The sequence below is a fragment of the Megascapheus bottae genome, chromosome 6, assembly GCF_031878675.1.
Source record: "Megascapheus bottae isolate mThoBot1 chromosome 6, mThoBot2.hap1, whole genome shotgun sequence".
Taxonomy (NCBI): Eukaryota; Metazoa; Chordata; class Mammalia; order Rodentia; family Geomyidae; genus Megascapheus; species Megascapheus bottae.
In genome coordinates, this window is record NC_143514.1 from 44,425,409 (window position 1) to 44,436,243 (window position 10,835).

The 10,835-nt window shown below is 37.0% G+C and overlaps 1 pseudogene; it reads left to right on the forward strand.

Moving 5' to 3' along the window:
* The first annotated feature begins 4,738 nt into the window (after window positions 1-4,738).
* LOC150061734 (U6atac minor spliceosomal RNA) lies at window positions 4,739-4,845 on the forward strand (annotated as a pseudogene).
* Window positions 4,846-10,835: the final 5,990 nt, after the last annotated feature.

The window sequence follows — 10,835 nt, forward strand, 5'->3', positions numbered from 1 at the left end:
ATGAAGACATTTCCTTAACTAAACCTTCCAGGAAACCAAATGGGAGAGCTCTTAGAAAAAAGGAGCAAAATAAGATTTGGGACTCATGGGAAGTCTCATTCCACCTAGAAGTTCTTTTTTTTTTTGTCTTTTTTTCTTTTTAAACCAGCATATCCATTTTTAATTATTCCTCAATTATTCTTTAAATGATCTAAGATGTGATTGAAATAAAAAATAAAATTTGAGTACGAAGTATTCTTCAAGATTCATTTTCTCTCAGACTTGTTATTCTCTGACATGCAATGTCCCACCCTTGAAATGCTTCTCTGAAATTTCCTGCTAACATACTTCGTATCATATATATATATATATATATACATATATATATACACATATACATTTATGTTATATTTGTTTCGGAAAACTTGTCTTCAGTGCTGTTTATGAATTTGTGTCATTTTTCTACAAGACGACAGATCATATATCAATTGTCTGTAGACCAGAAGCATCTAGGAAGTTCCTGGAATCTGGTGGGTTTGGTAATAAAAGAAACAGTGAATGAGAAGAGAAAATAGAATGGATGTAATACTGAGTGCAGCCACTTTTCAATGGAGCTCCTACTGGATTCTGCTCACCATTGGCCTCTCAATTGATTTCCCTTTCCCCCTCGAGCTTTCTGGACTGCAGACGTTCTTTTTGAAGTGCATTACCACAGTCAACATTTGCACCATGGCTAATAAATTAGCATCACTTTGAAAACAAAAATGATTCCATTTTGCACTTGGAATGTGGTCTGAGAATTAGAAAGGGCAGGGGTGTTACTCTCCCTGAGGCCTGGAAAGTCTGTTGGTGTTTTATTAGGTAACGATTTCTGTTTTTCCTGGATTTGCTGGTCACTAACTTGCCCCTGGGAAGCTGAACAAATGCCAAAAGAGAAAAGGAAAACAGGCAGGCTCCCCACTATCTGGAGACCAAATAACTCCCAAACCAAGAGATTTGGTTGAAATGACAGGCACCTATGGTTGTGATTTGGAGCATGGGTTTCTTACAGGAAATAAATGAGGTCTCTGAGTGTCTTGCTTGTATGGTTTAAAGCAATTGATACTGGATTTCCTTTTAGCTTTGCACGTGGGAAAAGTTTCTAGATGAGAGAGAGAGTTTCACTGCTTATGGTGACTAGTACTTTAAAATACATATTTCATAAAGGCAACCTGAAAATTGGTTCTCTTTCTGATTATAGTGTGAGATTCAGGTTAAGTTGCTCAAGTTTTTCAAAAACATTCAGGGATGATTTCAATACTACAGTAATAGCCATTGTATTATTCTATCTGAAATCTTAGTTGTGCTCCTCTAAGAATATTCCTTCCTGTTGTGTTAGAAGTCAGAGAAACCCTATATGAAAACATGCTACAGCTGTTGAAGCATTAGTTTAGGATTTGGGAGGCTTAAGAGTCTCTCTCAAGCTTTCATATATAATTTATTCTAAATAAAGTAATTATGTGTTGTTTTTTTTTTAGTTTATTTGCTTGTTTGATTGTTTGTTGCCAGTCCTGGTGACTGAACTTAGGGCTTTCTCAAGGCTAGAGCTCTACCACTTGAGCCACAGCACCACTTCTGGCTTTTTCTTCTGGCACAAGGAATCAAATCCAGGTCTTGTGCATGCAAAGTAAGCACTCTTGGGCTGGGAGTTTGGCCTAGTGGTTAAAGTGCTTGCCTAGCATGCATGAAGACCTGGGTTCGATTCCTCGGTACCACATACATAGAAAAAAGCCGGAAGTGGTGCTGAGGCTCAAGTGGTAGAGCTCTGGCCTTGAGAAAGTCCAAGGACAGTGCTCAGGCCCTGAGCTCAAGCCCAGGACTGGCAAAAAAAAAAAAAAACAAAGTAAGCACTCTTACCACTAGGCCAAACTCTGGGCCCAGCAATTAGGTTTTGAGAAGCATGTGGACCAAGGATGCTATTTAGCAGCTTACTGCCCATGTTGTTATAAAACCAGAGGAAGCTACTTGTCACTCGCTCGTTTCTATGATCCTTGAGACTTTAGCACCAATTAGTCACCAAAAAGTCTGAAGTGGAGGTTTGCCTAAATGATAGATGACTTGAGCAAAAAAAAAAAATGCTGAGTGAGAGTGAAAATGTGAGTTCAAATTTTGCTATCAGCTCAGAGAGAGGGAGAGAGGAGGGGGAAGGGAGGGAGGAAGAGAGGGAGAGAGAGAGAGAGAGAGGAGAGAGAGAGAAAGAGAGAGAGAGAGAAAGAGAGAAAGAGAGAGAGGCATTGTATTTATAAACTGTCACATTGAAAAGTAACCCCTTTGTACAACTACATTAAAAAAATTAAGTACATAATAGGGCTCAGAAATAGCTATCTTCTCCATCTTTTTTTCTCTCCAGTTGACCTTCTAGTAACCTTCAAGAAACCACTAAACTTTCATGTGAAACTACAGAAACTAAAGAACAAAGAAACAAGCCAAGGTTTTGGTGGCAGACTTTGATTTGTATCGTTCAAAAATTATTACTTGGTATTTTGATATCTTATCTTTCTTGATAACCTTGATTTCTTTATTCCTAAACTGGAGATAACACTAGTTTAAGTGGTTTTGTGAAATAATAGAATTAAACTTCTGGACTTCTCTCTGTGTGTCTGACTCTCCAAGTCTCTCTCTGCCTGTCTCTCTATGTCTCCTCTATTTCTCTGTCTCTGTCTCTCTCTCTCACAGAAAAAGGTAGAATGGGATACTAGAGTTGACTAAATGGTAACAATTCTACTACATGTTTTATAATTATAATACATTTATAATATAATTAGATATTTTAAGGTACAATGTATTTATATATTCTGCTACTCTGCTTATTGAATTTTATTGCCGGCATAATGTATAGAGGAGTTAACTGTTACATTTTTCAAGTAGTGGGTACATTACTTCTCAAACCTTAATATCCCTTCTAAGTTTTGTCCCACTTTCCCTCTCCTCTCCCTCTCCAAATCCTCTTGATTTCCCTCTTTCCTTCCCTATTTCAAAAAATTAAAAGTATATACAATAAAGCAGGTAACAAAGTCAGCTACAGTAACCACTTGAGATTAGCCATAAGATAAAAATGACAAGATTAATAAAAGATTTGAGTGCAGCTGTACAATTATCCAGATGGACAATAACAAGTGTCTTTCTGAATGTTTTTACTCTAAGGTGATGGGGTACATTTATAGAGCTAGATGGTGTGCCCCCAGGTTCAGGGGCTATCTACTGGAAACAAACGCAGAGAAGAGGATTATGGAGATGAAAGACAGACCCTATTTTCACTTCCTATTCTCTTGTAATGAAAAGATCTTAGTAAAGGAACTTCAGGTCCTATAGCCCCAGGCCTGGTCACCCCGAGGAAGAGAATGTTGGACATGTAGTAAGCAGTTCAGGCTAGTAATTAAAATCACGGGTTTGCTTAGAGACAGATTCATGTGTCAATCTTGGCCCTGACACTTTAGCATGAATAACATTGTCTAGGATGTTTAACTTCAGGAACTTCCAGTATTTATTCTTGTGTAAAAATTAGGGATAATATTAAACCAACTCAAAGGATGACTGTGGAGTTAGGTTACCAGAATACATTTGAATGAGTTAACACAGCAACTGGCACATAGGACTTGTTTAATTTACATTATTCGCCTTTTATTATTATTCGACTTGTTTACTTTAAACACTAGAGCTATTCACTTATTCTCCTGGTTTCCACTGCCTACTTCTAATTTCTTTTTTAATTAACTAGACTTTGTGGCAGCAAAAACCATCCATTGCCCTCATTTGAAGCAGCTTCTTGACTTTCCAGTTTAGTCTGGCCACAGAAAGAAAACACGATTGTGTTTATGCTTCATGTTTTTTAAATTGCCTTTTGGGCTTACATATCATTTTCTATTAGCTTGGATTAGAGCAACTTATTTCTAAGACTATAGATAGACACATGTTGAGTTTCATAGTTGAAGATTGTGATTGATGGTCCATGCAGCTTGGAAAACACCTTTCCTCAGGGATTCTAGAGGTTAGTACACAGGCAGCACCTAGCCACTCCTAGTTTTACATGATCATCAATGAACACTTTGATTGCGGAAACCGTTATGATGCCATCTAAAGAACGTCAATATTTTTATCTATTAAACTAGATAATAAAAATAATATCAGAAATCACCTAAAGGGATTGTTTTTTGAGTTCTTTGTCCTCAGAATTTCTAATTCAGTAGGTCACAGATGGGTCCCCGTGATTTACATTTCTGATCAACCCTCCGATGATGGTGATGCTGCTGCAGTCAATGGACCACATTTTGAAATTTTCTGCTTGGAAATAGATTTAAAAAATTCACATTTCAGGATAACTTAAAAAAATAACATCATTTGTTGAGTGTCTGCCATGTTTAAGTACCTTGCATGCTTTGGGTATACGAAAATAAGCACCTAGCACGAGATAAACAAATCAACTAGAATGCCAGAAACTAAAGATGTATAAACTGGCAACACAACTTAACTGCTTCATTCTGCTAGTGTGTTCTTTCAAGAAGAATCTTCATAGGAATTTCACCTCTCTGAGTAGCTTGCTGGGAAACAAGTATCATGAACAAGGCTCTCCTAAGGAATGTTTGTGTCTCTGTCTCTTAATTTCTCTCTGTCCATCTCAATATACTGTTTTTTTTATGGACTGTTCTCCCAGAATGAGTATTTAGTCTCATTAGCCCAAGGGAGTCTGTTTTGTAGCTCCAGCCTGATAAAAGTTTGCATGGTGTTGTATGAAGGAGAGAATGTTAGCACTCCCCTTGACATGGATAGAAGAGGTGCCCGGGCTGTCAACACGTGTATGGTGACAGCAGCTAGTGATCATTTAGCTGTGTGTTGAGTGACTCATAACTATAATCCCAGCTATTCAGGAAGCTGAGATCTGGGGATTGAGGTTCAAAGTTAGCCCAGGAAGGAAATTGTACAAGACTCTTTTATCCAACTAACCATCAAAAAACCCAGAAGTGGATCTGTGACTCAAGTAGTACTCTAGTGCTTGAGTACAAAAACTCAGAGGTTGTATCCTGGCCCTGGGTTTAAGCCCTAAGATACACACACTCACACACACACACACACACACACACACACACACACACACACACACACACACACATAATTGCATGTGTGGCTTTATTCTCTGCTCCCACAGCTTTCTCCCATACATTTAGATAGATAAGGAAAACCAAATCTTAACTTAGGGCAAGCTTGGTAGGCAAGCACTCTACCACTAGGCCAAAATCCAAGTCCCCCTAGTACTTTTTGTTTCATTTTAGAATTATGAGTGCACTGCTGATTTTATTAGATTATGAAACTATTCCTCTAATTTAAAAGAAAACTGACATAAATATTTACTATGTGTTAGGGGATTTCACTGAAACTTGAAGAACACTAGCTCTATGTAGTAATAATAGAGGGAATAAACATAAAACAAAGCAAATAAACTAAAAACAGTCATCATTGTTTCTGTATGGGTGAGCTTGCCCAACTCAACAAAATAAGTCTACCATAGCCAATCAAAAGAGAGGGTGATTAGTGCTTGGTGCAACTTGAAGATCAATCAACTTGACAAGAATCAGAAAACATATCCTCTGTGATGAGTAAAACAGCAGCAAGTCTCTGAGCTGGTATGAACTAGGGTATAGTTATTAAAATCCCTAACCATGCTCCCCCAAAACTTTTCATGTGATTATTGTTAAGTTTATCATTGAATCCTTGTAAATCCATGAGTCATCTTACTCCAAAGTATTATACAATAAATATTTGCTAATCATGAACATCCTTCCAAAGAGATTTCCATTGATGAAAACATAGGCCCTCTCAACACTACTACAATGTTGACTCTATCATTTAACATGTTAATTCTTACCTCATCTTTTGTTCAGCATTTGCTTTGGGAGAAGCATTGTTTTTAAATTTAAGGGCAAGGAAACCGTCAGCAAATCACACAATGATTTAAACACATCTGACAATAATGTGAGACTGGGAACTTTTCTGAATCAACTGAGCAGCATAATACACACACACACACACACACACACACACACACACACACACACAAATACACACAAATTAAATGATTTTCTATTTAGAAATTACTATTGATTTTTTAAAAATTATTTTCTGCTGTGCTTGGGCAAAATTATGTAAAATCAATCCCCAAAACAATGCAGGATTGTTGCATATAACATTGCTTGATTAAATTTCAGCTTTCCCTATATCCTGTGCCTCTCAGAAAACTGAGATGCTCTGTATATACCTATTAGCCTCAGTCCTGTCCTACAACTTTTCAGTCATCTTTCAAGGGAGACAAACAGTGATGTAAAAATTTCATTCAACAGATATTCATATGGAGACCACTGTGCTGAAATCTAGAGAGAGAACGGGGGAGAGGAGAGAGAGGGAGAGAGAAATAAACAATCTGAATTATAGAAACCATAGACATAAAAAGTAAAATCTTGGGGCTGGGAGTTTGGCCTAGTGGTAGAGTGCTTGCCTAGCATGCATGAAGACCTAGGTTTGATTCTTCAGTATCACATACATAGAAAAAAGCCAAAAATGGTTCTGTGACTCAAGTGGTAGAGTTCTAGCCTTGAAAAAGCCCAAGGACAGTGCTCAGGCCCAGAGTTTAAGGCCCAGGACTGGCAAAAAAGTAAAATCTTGCCTGAAGTAAATTTTTTAACCTTAGCTGAGTTATTTAACATCTGTCTTTGAACGTAAGTGTCACCATTTGAAACAAAAAGGAATACAAATGACCAGACCGACCAAGCAGTGTAAGTTATGAGGATTGCACTGAACAGTCTGAAATGACATGATTTATATTGGGTTTGGAGGGCTTCCTGCTCTGAAGGTAATTATTTTCTCTTCTAATTTTATCCCTACAGCCAGGAGATACCTCAGTGGGGCTGCAGTAGAAATTTAGTTTTATGGCAGCTCTTGCTAGTGAGAAACTCCTTTCCTCTGTTATGTGATACTTTTCTCCATCTCCCTTTACTACACACATTTCAGGGCAGAGTAAGATCTGTTTTCTACTATTACAAGCAAAAAAATCCTTTGCCAAGAATTTAGCTCTGATGTGCTTGGCACAGCAAAGCAACACAGAGAGAAAAATGAATGATCGTTGCAATTATAAATGGGTTGACATTCCACTGTACTCCAGAAGAATAGATTTCAGGCAGGGTTGTGATGAGATTTAAGAGAGGGAGAAAGGGAAGTGCTCAAGTGACTCCATTGAAACATGGGAACAAACCCTTTTAAGAATGACTAGAGAATGAAACACCTGCCATCCAATTCTTCACATAAAAGTTTGGCAGAAATACACTGGGCAATTTGGAACAACTTTTAGATTCCAAGTTGAGAGAACTAAACAAGAAAACTATACAGATAAAGCCACAAGAAGGGACTTTTTATAATTCCAACTGTTATTTAAAACCAATAGAGCGGAAGTCAGAGGTCAGAGCTCATCTTTTCCATTTTGTAGCTCCAAAATAAGCTTTCCATTTGCATCAAGATTTGTTTTGCCTACTTAAAGAATTATTGAATTTTGACAGAATCTGATTTTTCAGAATCTTGTAATCTTTCCTCACTTGTTGGTGCAAGTACTCTCCAGTTCCCAGGTCCATTATCCTCTGCTTTCCTTCTGACCCTTTCTTCTCTCTACTCTTTCCTTCTCCTCCCTTCTTTCCCCCTTCCATTTGTTGGTTTTTTTTTTAAACCAAAGTATAATTTTCATGCAATGAAATATATAGACATATGGTGGATAATTCAATCAACCAGTAAATGTGTCTGTTGATGTAACACATCCCCTTTTCAAAATATAGAACATTACCATCATCAAAGATAGGTCTCTTGTGACCACTCTTATTCTTCCTAACTCCAGAACAATAAACATCAACCGATGTTTTGGTTTCTTTCATCATAGACCAGATTTACTGAAAAAGAAATTATAATAAAGAGAACATAGTCTATTTCTTTTGTATCTGATTTATGAGCTTTTAAAACTTATAGTTGTTATTGTATACATTCTTTTATTTTGTCAGTCATGGGGCTTGAACTCTGGGCCTTGGCATTGTCCCTGAGCTCTTCAGCAAAAGGCTACCACCCTACCCCTTGAGCTATAGCACCACTTCCAAAATTCTATGACTATTTCTTAAATTTATTTGGTTAATCATTGTATCATATAAACATATACATATCTGTACACACACATATATAAATAGATATGTAAAAATAATTGCCTATAAATGAAGACAGTTCTCCTTCCTTTTAGCAGGCATGATTTTTCTTTTTCTTGTCTTTAAGCATTGTTTACAATCCCTCATCACAATACTAAATGGCAGTAGTAACAGCCAATATCCTTTTCTTTTCTCCAGGCTCATAGGAAATGATCCATTTCACCCCCATTAAGTGTGATACCATTTGTGCCTTTTGTTTTGTTTTGTTTTTTGCCAGTCCTGGGCTTGAACTCAGGGCCTGAGCACTGTCCTTGGACTTTCTCAAGGCTAGAGCTTTACCACTTGAGCCTCTGCACCACTTCCGGCTTTTTCCTATATGTGGTACCGAGGAATCGAACTTGGGTCTTCATGCATGCTAGGCAAGCACTTTAACCACTAGGCCAAACTCCCAGCCCCATTTGTGCCTTTTTTTGTAGGTGTCTTTTATCAAGTTTAGGAAGTTTTCATTATTCTTAATTTTACTACAAACTAGGGTTGGATTTCTCTAAATACTGCACCTATTCTTAGTGAAATGATAACAAAATATTGTTATTTTATTGTGTGACTTGAAAATGATTGTCAACAGGCCAGTAGCATGGCCTACTAGCAACATGCTTGCCTAGAATGTATGAATCCCTGGGTTCGGTTCTCTGGAACCACACACACACACACACACACACACACACACACACACACACACACACACACAAATCCAGAAGTGATGCTGTGGCTCCAGTGGCAAAGCGCTAGACTTGAGCAAAAACTGTCCTAGGACACTGCCCAAGCTCTGAGTTCAAACCCCAAGACTGGAAAAAAAAATGATTGCCAAAATGTCATCATTAAGTTATGTAATAAATGAATAGTTCTGCAATTGTACTGACAGTATAACTGTTGCCCACATTTTTTGACTACTAATCATGTTCCAGGTCATTTCCTACAGGATTTTCCAGTATTATTCATTTAAATGGTGGGCAATATATAAGGGTGCTAATGCATAAGAATCTAGTAGAAGTGCTTTCTATGTTCAGTCAGCCATTGGTATAAAGTGATGATGATGGGAGTGATGAGGAAGGATATCAAAATTTATGAATGTCCAAGTGACTTATGCAATTGGCATTGTATTTATAGAGACATTTTCCTGTATATTGCTAGCCATCCGTAGATTACATAAAAATGTAATGTGTGTAGTTGTTTTGGTAAATCATCAAGTGTATATCAAAAGTGGGAGAAAGTCCATACATGTTCAGTTGCATATGTAGTGTAATTTGTCCTGAGATACAGTTTAATTTTTCCCATGATACAATTCAATTTATCTAGTTCTTTTGTAGATATCCTTCAAAACTTGAAAAAATCACACCATATTATACCATACTATATCTAAAGAGAGCTCATATCTCATTTAATTGATTAACCTCCAAATTTGCCTTTATTACAATTCTCATTTGATTTGTCGTTATGTTTTATTAAAATTGTGGAAAGCTTTTGGGTAGTTGGTTCTAGCACAAGTTATCAGCAAAAGCTTTTTGAATTCTTAATATGAGGAAGGCACTAAATCCATGGATTGCAGGAAAGATAATAAACATGGTAGAAACATACACACACACATACACACACATACACACACCACAAATTTCTTGACAATTAGCCTTCAGATAGCATCTCTGAGCCTTGATTTACTACTTTTATTTTGACCCTTCTATGGAATGGAGATAATGTTTATTTCACAAAATTATTGTGAAAATAACAGACTACAAAGAAATATGCCAAATACAATTAGTTGTCCTTAACTAATCATCGATAAATGTGAATGCCATTTAAATGTGATGTTGAGATTATCTAAAGAGTTACTTACATAGGATGTCAAGATGAATTATAACATATTGACTGAACTACCAAGGCACAAATAACTTCTGGGAATGTGCAGTAGTTTTAAGGAAAGCAAAAATCATTTGAAAATGTTGGTCTTATATAAGATGGTAGAGGGAGGGGATGTAAATGATAATTCTGGGAAAAGTTTAAATAACATCTCATCTGATTTAATTTAATTACTTTCAATTTCATTTCTTTGAGTTCCTTCTAAGCACTAAATTCTAGTAATTCAGAAATGAAAAATAAATTCTCTTCCATCAGGAACTCATGGTTTAATAGAGACAAGTAAACAATATTTCTTGAGACAGTGCAGTGTGCTGTCTACAAGCACCGATTCTGGCACTGCTTTCATGATTTAGAATCCTTACTGCATCACTTCTTAGTTATATAATACTTGACAACTACTTTATTCCACTATGAGTGTTTATTCAGGTTCCGGCAAGAGGCTGTTGAGGACAAGATATACATGGTTTAACATAAGAAAAGATGAGGGCAATGCTGTTTGTTCTACAGTCAGCTCCAGGCCTAAGAGGAATGATGGTTGCCCGGGGAGCTGACATCTAGCTAACAAATATGGAAGAAAATGATGGATCACTGCAGAGGCTTCTATGGGCAGACTTGGGAGTACTTAACATCACATTTACCTACATTCTGTTGGGAGATAGAGAATAGCAATCTAGACATGTGCCAAGTCATGAAGGGAAATTTCAGTAACTAGCCAGCCTCTGCTACACTGTGTCTCAG